The sequence below is a fragment of the Priapulus caudatus genome, unplaced genomic scaffold, assembly GCF_000485595.1.
Source record: "Priapulus caudatus unplaced genomic scaffold, Priapulus_caudatus-5.0.1 Scaffold545, whole genome shotgun sequence".
In the NCBI taxonomy this organism is placed as follows: Eukaryota; Metazoa; Priapulida; class Priapulimorpha; order Priapulimorphida; family Priapulidae; genus Priapulus; species Priapulus caudatus.
Window position 1 is genome coordinate 109,428 of NW_014577606.1, and position 13,214 is coordinate 122,641.

At 41.3% G+C, this 13,214-nt stretch overlaps 1 long non-coding RNA gene across 1 annotated transcript in view; it reads left to right on the forward strand.

Annotated features, from left to right (window-relative positions):
• The first annotated feature begins 486 nt into the window (after positions 1 to 486).
• LOC106811495 overlaps positions 487 to 13,214 on the forward strand; it is a 30,606-nt gene continuing 17,878 nt past the window's right edge. Inside the window, exons 1-2 of the long non-coding RNA XR_001394149.1 lie at positions 487 to 633; positions 8,148 to 8,326. This is a non-coding gene — a long non-coding RNA (uncharacterized LOC106811495). The remainder of the gene's footprint in view (positions 634 to 8,147; positions 8,327 to 13,214) is intronic.

Sequence of the window (13,214 nt, forward strand, 5' to 3'; positions counted from 1 at the left end):
TCTCTCTCTCTCTCTCTCTCTCTCGCGCGCTCTCTCTCTCTCTCTCTCTCTCTCTCTCTCTCTCGGTGTGTGTATGTGTCTGCGCTGGGCTGTATAACCACGCGTGAGCGTTTGCAATTACCGTTCTCTACGGTATGTCCCTCGCGTATACTCAAAGTTGCTTTCATTTTGATGACAAACACTTAGACCGCAATTCATGCTACACAAACGCCTAAGAGGTAGGATGTAGCTGCTTGCCATCTCCGTGGTTTGTCCTGTGTTCTCTGCGCATCGGTACATTGGTGGCAGCTGACATGTGCACGCACATGTGTGTGCGTGTGTGTGAGTGTGTGCGTGCGTCCGTCCGTGCGTGCGTATGTGCGTGTGTGTGTGCGGGTGCGTGCTCGTGTCTGTGTGTGTGTGTGTGTGTGTTTATGGCTGGGCGGCTAGGTTTCTACGTCGATGCGTGGTGGATGTGCGCATGCGCAGCCGCGTACGCACCCGTTTTCATCAATGGGTGGTCACTGCACTATATAAAGGTACGAGTCAACCGACGAAGGTCTCAAAGTCGTTTTGTTTGAAGAAGGAAGCACTAGTAGCAACACGCCATCATTCCACAGCTTTTATCGCCTGCAAGAAGAAGACTCCTATACAGTAAGTAGCCTTCGTATATGTATACCTTGACTACCGTACTTTTCAAGAATCGGCAACGTGAACGATTCGGTATACGTTCAGGCCATCGTTATCCGTAAACGTGTAGCTTAATTAACATCAAAGCGATATGAAATGTAAACCCGACTAGGTCTACCGCTGAAACCAGAATACCTTTTAATACCTTTAATACAAAGATTGCACGCGGCCTTTGGCTATAATGAATTCCATGATCTGTGGCCAATATCAAACTTGTCTATTCTTTTTCTTTCTGTTATCTGTAACATTAATAGAAGATCAATTTCACAGACCGACCGCAGTACTTACTGCTAGTTTCCTTACTGTTTTCTTTCTATTATTATTACAATTATTATTATTATTAATATTATTATTATTATTATTATTATTGTTGTTGTTGTTGTTTTTGTTGTTTCTATTAACAATAATAATATTACTATAATGTTGATAATAATTGGAAGGCATTTTAATATCGTCACGAAATCAACCGTTATAGCTAAATATACGCAGTGCAGGATTGTATTAGGTGCGCGCAAACTGATATTAAGAATACGTTCAGTCCATGTAACCGAATTTGACATGTCAATACCGTTCTCTGTGTAGCGTTTCTGCATGATACCGTATGTGTATATATCTCTGTATTTCATAGCAATTTGCTACTTCTGGTATATTTTGTTGTGATTGTGTAGTAATGTACATATTATACGATGAGATGATGAACATTCCGAGGTAAAGAGGTTTTAAACATTTATGTTGTGATTTAAACGAATGAAGTAGTGAGGGTTTTCTAATTGCTTTATTTCCGGACAAATGTTTCGATGACACTCAGCCTCGGAATTTCCGCAGTGTCATATCTTACTGACATTAAATTAGATACCGAAGAGAAAGTAAAGTGCATCCTATATCTTCTTCATTCATATATATTTGTAAATGCAGTACATTAGACATGTATGTAGTGTTTTAGCGGACAAGAACGCTAGCTTCAGCTCTATCGCAGACTAATGGCTAGCTTAATATCACACTTCTTTGGCGAACACTTTACCATTTTGTTCTATTAGATTTCATGGAATATTGAATAATATCATCATAAAAGAGTGGCTACTTCATCCTGTTTATGCAATGAAATAGGTTGAATTTCCTTGCTAAAGTAGTGCGCGTGAATATGAAACGCGAATATATATTATATATATATATTTATTTGTTTATATATTTAATTTCATATTGATACTGCAACGAAAGCAATTGTTCACAAGCGGGTAAGGGATTGGAATAGATGTGAGATCGATATAGGCATTCGGAATGTAGAGCATACTAACTAACTCATTTCAAAAATCGTATAGCTAGAGAGTTTGATTACATGTGAAATATTTATTACACATTTGCTGCAGATATTCGCGCAAAAGTAGCGGAAATACAATATCAAATAGCTGTCTGTAAGTTTATACCAGGCTTTACGTATTTAAGTAATGTTATATCAGGCTAACTGACATCCAGTTAATATGCACGCAATAGCAAATTATTATACCATTAATGACCGAAAAGCTTCTGCAACTGAGAACGTGTTTTGACGATATAGCAAATAATTAGCTTTTAATTACACAGCGCTGCATATTATACACACAGAGATACGTACATGTAGGTCAATCGTGAGGGCCTTTAGTAATTACCATGGCCATTAGTATTATTGCGAATATAGTTACAATTATGCCGACGCTTGTAATTAGGCATAATCGATGTAATAACGTACGTACTATAACACAATGATCCGCATCATATATATATATATATATCAGCATGTTGTGCGCGTGTGTACACGGGGGGGGGGGTACATTTCCGTGTACGTAAGAAATAATTCCTAATGAATTAATAATAGCATCAGCATCGGTGACACGCGGAGGAGTAATTTCAGGTTGTGCGTTGCTCATGACGTAACTATTTGTAATTACCAGCACCTACTATTGTGGTTTGTTGTGCAGGTAAGCGACAGTCGTGGTCTTGATTCTTCGCGTCCAGTATGCTAACGTATGCGACGAATGTGTATTATCTCGCTAATCTTTCTGCTTGACATCGTAGGATTTAGAACTATTGCCTTCAAAACGTGCGAAAATAATCATGAGCCTGCATTGATCGCTACACTCTGTGAATGCACGCGGGTTCTGTCAAGCTTCCTTGGTTAGAGATAAGTGCCGAACTCTCAATGTAATCAAATCATGCATTTGCTTTAGAAATATCTGTCATCTTACAGCGATGAAATTCATACAACCGGTCAAACGAATCGGTATTTAATAAAGTTTTCTCTTCAGTTTCCTTATTGTTTCCTCGTGTTATTAAGCAGCCTTTAGCAATACAGCTATAACTCAATGACTGAAATGTAAGAGACTCGAGGATTTCTCAAAACGTCGCATGTAAACTCTACATTTTTCTGCTGAGAATGACTGCTCGACACAACGGACTGCTTGAATCCACCTCGTTGTCGCAGACGCATTGTTGAGTGTCAAGATATACACAGCGTCAAGAGGAGGCTGAAACCATCACAAACGTTAAGTAATATCTCCATAGTCAGCTGGAATCTGTTGTGCGTGGATGTCATGCGCACTCTGACGGCGTACGGTGAGCTTCACTGAAGGCGCGCCGCCTTTGTTTAGAGATTTCATATTCCGATGTGTATATAGCATGCAAGCTAATAAAAAGGAAATGCGGTTGTCGTGGAAATTATGACTCGGCCGAACCCCGTATGTAGAGGATGCTCTCGCGGATTCGTCTATTCCCTTTGGCGAAATTTAATATTTAAATCCATACGAAACGTTAGGAAATTACTCTTTATTTAACGCGAAGCCTCGTAATTTACGCGATAACGCATCGTGTCGGTTTCGCGTGAAGTTTCATTTGAAAAATGTTTACAATCGCAAACCAGTAACCGTAATTTGAAATAGCATGTAGCTCTTGAACGGCTCACTGCATAATTTGCAGCATTCACTGTTTCTTACATGCCGACGCATTTCCGCCAATCAAAGGTCGCAATGCGCCACAGCAGGTGCAGACTAAAAACAGCAGATGCAGAGTTAATGTACATAATTAAATATATATATATATATATATATATATATATATATATTAGCTAAGCGCGCAGTAAGTTCTAACTTTTCAAGAGTCACGGAGATTAAGTGCTCGACATTTGGCGCGTCGCTTAGCTAATGGACCAGTAGCTGGAGGTCACGCCGTACGATATACGAAAATGTGCAGATAGGGCAGATGGACGGCCTAATATAATGGTGCCCCCGAGGCTCCGCTTTGCAGCTGTTTACCCGTATGCACTCGACCGTCATCAGCTATAGACGGCAGTCAATTAACTGGCAGATAGTGACGTGCTAGAACGCATATAAAATCGCATTTCGTGACATTACACTTGTGCAGGCGAGGCGGCGATGAGAAATACTTACCGACGATCGCGTAAATAAATGATGAAGCGAGCAATTATATCTTGCTCGGTTTATATGTGTATAAAATATCGAGGATATCAGTTCCGCGTCCCCGAACTTGGCAGCCGCGTGCACAGCATCTACGCATGTGCAAGCGAAAGCATCTGTATGCATATTATGTATAGGCACATTAAAGCCACGTGCATATTGCCTGGGTGTGGTTTAATTATATTACAGAAATTTACTCAGCTCACGCGCGTACAAGACTTCTTTATTACTTATGAAAATTCAATTTTATGCGTACATTATTAGTCAAGAATCAGGTGAACTCTACTGATTGTCATTAAAATTCAACGTGTATTATATCGATATTGTTAAAAGGAGACTGAGCGATAACGCGGGAAGCTTTATTATGACGAAATATGAAATGTAATATGCAAATCTAAGCGATCTCGTTTAGAGCTTGTAATATCGTAACATGGTTTACAGTTCGGCCTGTGCTGCAGATATATCCGACACATAGATATAAACATAAAAATTATTACGGACCGATTACCTTCATGTTAAATCAATACATACATCAACAGACATGTTATATATGTTCATGCCGAGTATATCACTATTCGACAGAGGATGCACTCTTTTACATTACTTCTTCGTCGAATCCGTATCTAGAATTTATTAAATCAGGCGGTGCTAGTGTTCCGCACACTCTTTTACACGAAATAGTGATACACACGAACAATGATCGTGCATTAGATATGGCTGCAATCATTATTACGATCGGAATTCGGGGAACAGGCTTGGTGAATGACAAACCCTTTCAAAATAGAGTGACGTGATAACTCTACAAAGCTCGGCTGCGATGACAACTCGTCTTTACGATTACAGCTTAAGGGAAATTAAGTTTATATAAGATAATGATATGGTGGTTTTTCATGACAAAACACAGCCCAGCCACGAGTAAGCCGATGTACCGACAACATTTAAGTGAATATGAACTGGCAAGATTATAATTAGAAACAGAAATATGTTGCGCGAATAAATACACCAACACCGCACACAGCACACTGTTTCTCACACCAGTTTATCATTGCTGAAATACCGTTACGAAAATAGGGGTTTACCTATTTACCGGTATAAGCCAGCCGGTGCCGGAGAGGACATGTTTGTAACAACGACCCCGTATAAACTGCAAGTCTGATCCTACTTCAAACTAGTCCCGGCCAGATCCGGTCTAATTTTCACAGGGTACCGTATACACGCTATCCCGGACTGAATCGGCATTAGTTTGAATTAGGTTAGCCCTCTCCCCAAAGAAAAATACTGAGGTGGGCCAGGCCCGCTATATGAAGCGCTCTTTGCTGCGTTGTCCGTGATGTGTGACGTAATCGCTTATCGGAGCATGCGCAGCGTAACTTCCTGGTTCTGATCCGATAAAGTGTTTTGCGTCTGCTATATTATGCATCGATTTAGCGCGTCCTTGGCTTGGTCCTTGTCCGGTTTAGTTGAACGTAGGATTAAATTTTGCGATCTGTGGGGTATCAAATATTTAGATAAAGTTGAAAGACAGTCGATCTGTCATTTGGTAGACAGTCATAGCTGGCACATAGTCGGCAGACGGCTGCTTTAAATGCCGACATATATGTATTAGTAGAATGTAATAGTATCTAAATTACCTGTGCTCATACTGCACATGCGCTCAACATGCTATGCGCACGCACACACACACACACACACACACACACACACACACACACACACCACCACACACGCGCGCGCGCGCGCGCGCCGCACGCGAAAACGCCACGCCACTCACGCACGCACGCACGCACGCACGCACACACACACACACACCACACACACACACACACATATATATATATATATTATATAGTATATATATATATATGATATATATATATATATACATATATATTGAGATGTGATATACTGGCCTCGCCCAAGTTATTTCACCAAACGCAGAGCGTCTCGTATGACATTGGCCATCGATAGCGAGACACCAGCCCAGTAGCAGCTTCGGCAGCGCCTCCCGCCAGCGGACATCAGTGATGTTTAGTTGGCATTATATGTTTTTTACATTTCATATTACCAAGAGTCTATAATAGACTATATAGTCCTATTGATAGTACGTGACATGATATGCACGATTTACAATGCAGTATGTTTTTGCCTGCCATGTAAAGCAAATATATATAATATATATATATATATATATATATATATATATTATATATATATATATATATATAGTATATATTATAGTTAGTATGTTAGTATATAGTTAGCTATAAGTTAAATATATATTATTGTACACACGCTAATCTATTTATGTTCGAATTAAACGTCAATGCTCAATTCCACATAATCATAATATTAAGAAGCATATAAACCCTAGGGTAGGCTCTTGATATCCGTATATACCATCAATCGCTGGTGTACGCAAGAATCTATTGCTTTCCAGATAGATAAACATTCATGGACGAGATTAAATTGAGAATATAAAAACTGGGAAGACACAGGACATTACAATGTCGCGTGTGTGTGTGTGTGTGTGTGTGTGTGTGTGTGTGTGTGTGTGTGTGTGTGTGTGTGTAAGCGTGCGTGCGTGCGTGCGTGCGTGCGTGCGTGTGCGCGTGTGTGTGTGAGAAAGAGAAAGAGTGGCGGCCTCGAGTGATGAGCAGCGAGCAATAATGCGCATGCCAACACCCCGCCCCTGCTCTGCTGCATAATGCATTATCTCCTTTTGCTCACGTCGTACAAAGCAAGCGGCCTCGCCAAACGATTGCAAATAGAACGAGAAAACTCGCTTTTTGGGCGGAGATGTCTTTGTAGAAGGATCGCGACGATTATGATGATTTCATTAGATTGCAAGCACGTTGAATTAGTAATGAACCGAAACAGCAACTCAACTGCATGGCCGGAGCGAGATAAAACTTCTGACAAAAAGGGAATAGTGGCATGATTTCCGCAGTATATCTTCGCCGAATCTGAACTTCCGAAAGTGCGAAAGCGGAACAGAGACCGCCACCGCTCGTTAGACCCAGTCTCGCCATCTCATATCTGCAAGGGCGAGTTGCATAACTTGTTAGTCTTTGTAGTTGCATGTCTTTGGTTATACTTTCCTCATTTTTTCTCTGGGTTCGCTCCCTCGTTACTGACCTTGATTGTCATCTTTCTTACTGCATTCGGGTACCACCTATGTCGCTCTACTTTGTTTCTCGCGGGGTTAGTTTCCTCAGTTTATAAACTCAGGTAGCAATTTACTTTTGCCGAGTAAACTAATACACTCTTATATTACTCCTTCGACATCAGCTAGTTTTCGCACTGACCGAACAGCTGACGGTAATGTTGCAAGCAATCTATGCGAGCGAGCTAATGACATATTGTTCTGTGCGCAATTACGTTTTGTAGTGCGCATGCGTGACACGGAAACAAGGCCAGTGATTCATAAGTTATACAGAACTGTTTCATTCATCAGTAATTCACAACTGCTCATCATTCAGGCAGTCAAAAATTTCGAAAAAAATGGTTGGTAGTTCCCGCTCCTAATATGCGAGATCTAGCAAATAATTTTCGCCAATATATCTGAAGAGGCATCTCTCTAGTCGTCTACATTTTTTTCTGAAATTCAAAACGTTTTGGCGTGTTTGTGGGTAATAAGTTAGCAGTTTAGCATTTATATAAGTTGTATAAGTTATATAAGTGTATTGTATTGTATTGTAACAAGTTTTTTCGCTGAACCTATTCGCAATCATGCGTTCGCAAAAAATAAAACTGGACGTATTTCTCGTTATATGTTGGTTCGATTAATACTATCCAAGAACGTGCGTGTAATCAATATGTTTATCTCGCCAATTCATCCTATCTAGCACTATCGCACAAATTACTATGTACAAGGAATATCGCTCTCTTTAATATATTAAAGTCACGCATTTCGCTATATCGTATTTCGTATTTCAGTCAGTCCAAGAATGTATAGCCTAAACTGAACGTTCACGCGTTTTGCGTAAGAAACTGTTTCTCATTGTCGTTCGTTGATGTTTGTTTTTTCAACAGGAATGAATAAGACAATCTGCGCCACGATGCTGCTGTCGCTTGTAGTGCTTCAGATAATCTCATCCTGTTCGGCACAGAACCAGTTCACGTCTGACTGGGCGTGGGGAAAGCGCTCAGAGGGCAAGAACTGCGACCACGTCAACCCTTCAGTGATGGCGAAAGTCTACTCTCTCATCGAGGTAAGCTTTCATGACGCGCTCCACCAATCACCGAACGTCCCAAGATGGCCGCCATCACGACATGTCATGTCGCAACCGGCAGTTAGATGCGATATGATATGACTACTAGGCACTTTAATTTAATTTAATGTTGTTTTTTTTTAGGGTTAGGGTTAGGGTTTAGGTTAGGTTTAGGGTTTAGGTTAGGTTAGGGTTAGGGTTAGGTTTTTATTTAAACACTCATATCCTAAGTGCCTAGTAGTCATATCATATCGCATCTAACTGCCGGGTGCGACATGTCGCTGTTCCACGTGCGACTTCCCAGTTCAAAAATATCACTATTCGACAAGTATAGCAGCTGTGCTTAGTCGAGTAGATATATATTTGCTGCATGACTATTAGATAATCAGATATACGGAATTCCATACGTAATCGTAAATCTTGGTACGCGCATGCGACGTGGATCAAAGGGAACAAACTAATGAATATCACTCATCTAAAATATGACACAAGAGTTCACTCAACATACGAATAGAACCCATGTATATATTGGTATATCTGCATGCCAGATGCTTCACTATCACACATTTTGCGCGGCCTTGTATGCTGATTAGGGATATACCTGAACAAAAGGTGCACGTGCATGGTGATCGACGTGGACGATAATAAAACATGACTTTGACACTAATTCACCTGCTAGGACAGTTAGAAAACCATTCATTGAGTTGTCATCTCGCAGCTTGTTGTCTCGCAGCAATTCAGCAACTTCGTACCTGACTCGCATGGGTGATAGAGTGATGAGAAAGATGATGCTGACAGTTATCAGTCTCCGTGAATTCCATTTTACATAAATAATAATCCATTACTCTCGCTTCTACCTGCTTCGCGTTCCACGAAACAAAAACTTCCGCATATTTTGTAAACCTTGTTAGATTAGCTCGACTAATTATAATAATTTAATGCACGCATCCTGATAGAAGTAATCTGCTTATCCTAATTTACACCCGCAATAAAAGAACCGCGGACGAAGCGTCTTCTCAGAAAGTGCTTTGTATTTACGAATGTTAATTAAATTAAATAATCTATAAGAAATTATCTTAAGGAATGTCAGTAGTGATGGTTGTCTATCGCGCATGCCTGTCATCCGCCGCCATTGATGCGCCACGCAGGAAAGACAGAGAGAAAAAACGGTAGAACTGCTGCTGTTATACGAGCAACACTTGCATTAGCCATTATTGATAGCAGTCTATGACACGGCACGAATTTAAATCGATTGGGAGTAATCTCTCGCTTACATTTTGGGAGCATGGGCACGAAGGCCCATACCAATTTTCATTAGAGAGAACAGATTCGCGTTTTTACCCAATGCCAACAAACGCGTGGCTGTTACATTAAAGATAAGCGGGAGAGCTATTACGAGATCCAACCCGAGATAAATGTTTCGTAGATACAGCATCCCGTGTAGTCTCCCAATTAAATCTTCAATTAATTACAAGGCGCGTGCAACATTAATATCGAAGGATACGAGTGAGGTTGAAGCGCGATATTACATTGCGTCTCATGCATTCCGGAATTATTCACAGATGCGCCTATGCCGAACTTACTAGAATGCAACGACAAGGTACAAACATATTTACTTATCGTAATGATAATGTGATATTCGTTTTTTTAAGATTCTATTGTTGACAAGGCGAGTTGTTAATTTTAAACATTTATCGTTGCACAAAACATGCGTGTAATGATATAGCGCAAGTCGTGAAATTATTTAAACATATATTTAAATAACTGTACGACTCGCGCACTATTGACGCTTAGTGTGCCTGGCATCTCGCAGCGATATTGCGTGATTTAATTTACCGCTCACGATAAATCCAGCAAGCTACGTGACGTATGCAATTGATATCAATAACAATGTCTGCGTTCAGAACATGCTAAACTCGTCCAAGTGTGTTTAATGCGCCTGCAGCCAGCACGCCTGTTGTCACAAACAGAGGCGATACGCTCTCAGAAAGCCTGGGACTTGGCGAATGGACCACGTTCGATTACGTAGAACTACGCAAAAGAAACTATAAGCCGATTCCTAGCTTAGATGGACTCACATTATCAGGCAGTGTTCGCAGCGTATTCCTTCGTGTGGAATGCAATTTTCTTGCCCAAAAATGTCGCCTCGAATTCCCCTGCTACCGATCTTTCTATATGTAACATGTGTTTTTCAGGTGTTGCATGAATTAGTCAGCGAGGCTGGGCTGGGGGTTGTTTTGGTGGTGGTCTGTGTAGACGTAGAGCGTCGCGCATCTTGTGCGGCTGGATTGATGTTGTGGGGAGAATGGTAAACGTGTTTTAGGTCGGGCGATTCTAGGGTCATTGTGAAATAGGGGTAGGACGCGGTTGGGAGAACGGGTACATGTGCGCTCAGAATGTAGGGGTTTTGGGGAAATATATAGGAAAGAGATGTAGGAGTGGAAAAGGCTGGTGGTGGTCGCGGGAGAAAGCGCACGCGCTTATGTGCGTGTGCGCGTTGCTTTGTTATTGTGTGCAAGTTATGAAAGGTTATTCCGTTTAATACACAAGTTTTGGATTCCTTCTATATCATTTATTCAAAAAACTTTAATTTAACGTTACATATATAGTGACAGATTTTTACACACAGGAGAACCTCGAGGCAATGTCTGGCTTTAAAATAAAGAGTTGGAATGGTTCTGAAAATAATACGGAGTGTAGGACGTCAACTGAAATCACATAATATTGTACATACGTTCGCGCAGCAAAAGATACTATATTACCAAGAACGTTTTTCGGGGAGGTAGGGTGGTCAAGTCAAAGACCCTATATACTAAACTACCAGTATATAGGGTATTTGGTCAAGCGTATACAATAAGCACATGTCGTTTGACGACGTGTCCAGACTAAACAAGAGAGACTAGACCACTTGTCAATATTTACAGACGACGACACGACGATGCAAAGCGGACATTCATCGTGAGTCGCTGCAGTTAAAATAAAGCGTATAAGAAACGACACTGGTTTCTTTTCTTTTGTGCATATGTCACGCGCGTGAATATCACAAACAAGTAAACGTTGGTGACGGTAAATCACCGCCGCTAGGTGGTGCTCGTCTGCTCTAGTTCGCACTGTGTTTGACTCGTGGGCACAAATTCGCGAGCACTCTTCTTACTTTAAACGGGCACTATGGTTAGAAAAAGCGTATGGGATTTGGTTCGGACTTTATTGAGCAAAATTGCGTCCAAACTGCACTGACTGTAAGAGTCACTATATGTTTGCCTAGAATAGAAATGCTAATTTAATTCTTCTCCCGCGGCGGGAACTATACGAAGTTCCACAAAATCCGGGTATTTTGAGCGCAGGTGGTGTGTACAGCCGGCGCTTTTGCTTTCCGGCGTACGCATCAGAGGACCGTAAGCCGAACAAATTCCTAGAGGGGGGGCAACATTTCATGACTCAAATGTGTAACGATGAAGTCCCCTTGCTCCCCCCACAGGCTATGGGCCTGCGCATGTTCGTGTTTATGTTCAATATATTTAAAAAAAAAATAAAATAATACGTGTCAGTATACATACGTGGGAATCTCTACCAATTATTGCATGAAGTTGAGCATGCTCGTGCCATATAACAACCGTGATCAGTATGAGGAACAAGAACCAAATATTTTCACAAGTGGCATCGGCTGCTATTGGTGGCGATAACGTGTTTAAGATAGATGGCAGCACCGCTCAGCGGGCAACATTAATTTGGCTGCGCTACAATGTGGCTGCGAGGAATATTAGGTTAAGTATTACCGCAAACTCCAGTGTGTGGTACTCGTCGCACGTATACAGCCCTTGGCTGTATATTACAGATTTCACACGTTAGCGTGCACGTCCGCTCTTTCCCTTTCTCCTTGGTTCTAAACGCAAGTAGTTACTTGCCTAAGAATCCTTGCGATTTAACTCGTGCAGTTATAATAATAATGGCTGTTTACTTGATGCCCGGTGCCGGTGGCAGACGCAAATCCGGTTTAATATGCTGCGATTTTAAGTTCCACGAATACTAGAGAGAGGTAAGAGGTTTTACGATAGTAAGAATTACACGCCGGCAGTTCTCAGACGGAATTGTATGATTCGTATATATGCAGAGGCGCGCAGTGATTTTTCTTGTCGCTCTGTGCGTGCAGCCTGTTCTGCTAGCATCTATGACAAATACTACATACGCATAATATACGCTCTCCTATGACACTATTCTTTCTATGACAAATATTGTTGTATGTGTTGTGCGCATCATAGGAGTTTAGGAGCACTATTATGAACGCAAGCAGTGAATTTGAGCTGTAAAGCGGAACGAAGTTGACTCGCCAATATTTGTCATAGGAAGAATCTTCCTATGACAAATAGTGTCATAGGAGAGCGTATATGCGTATGTCGTATTTATCATAGATGCAAACAGAACATGTTGGTGCGTGTGTAAGCGTGTGCACAGTATCACACGCGAATGTGCATGTAGGTAGGAGGAACGAAAGTGAGAAAGAAAAAAAAAAGAGAAAAAATAGACAGGTAGAGAGAAATGGGAGGGAAATAAAGAGATGGGGGAAAGATGAGACAAGATGGCTGGTTTTTGTGTATGATTGCACGCGAGTGTATGAGTGGTTCTCGCTCTTTCTCTTTTGTTCTCTCCATCTCGCTTATTCTCTCATCGCTCTCTCGCTTTGCTTGGTCTGTTTCTACTCTCCCCCCTCTCTCTCGTTGACTTTCTGCCTCTTTGCTGCCTGTGTCTCTGTCTACTTGTTTGCTCGCCGGTTCGTCCGTTAGTCCGTCCTCTGTCCGGCAGTCTGTCTGTCCGTCCGTCGACCGTCCGTTCCGATCTATCTATCTATCTATCTATATATATATCTATCTATCTATCTATCTATCTATCT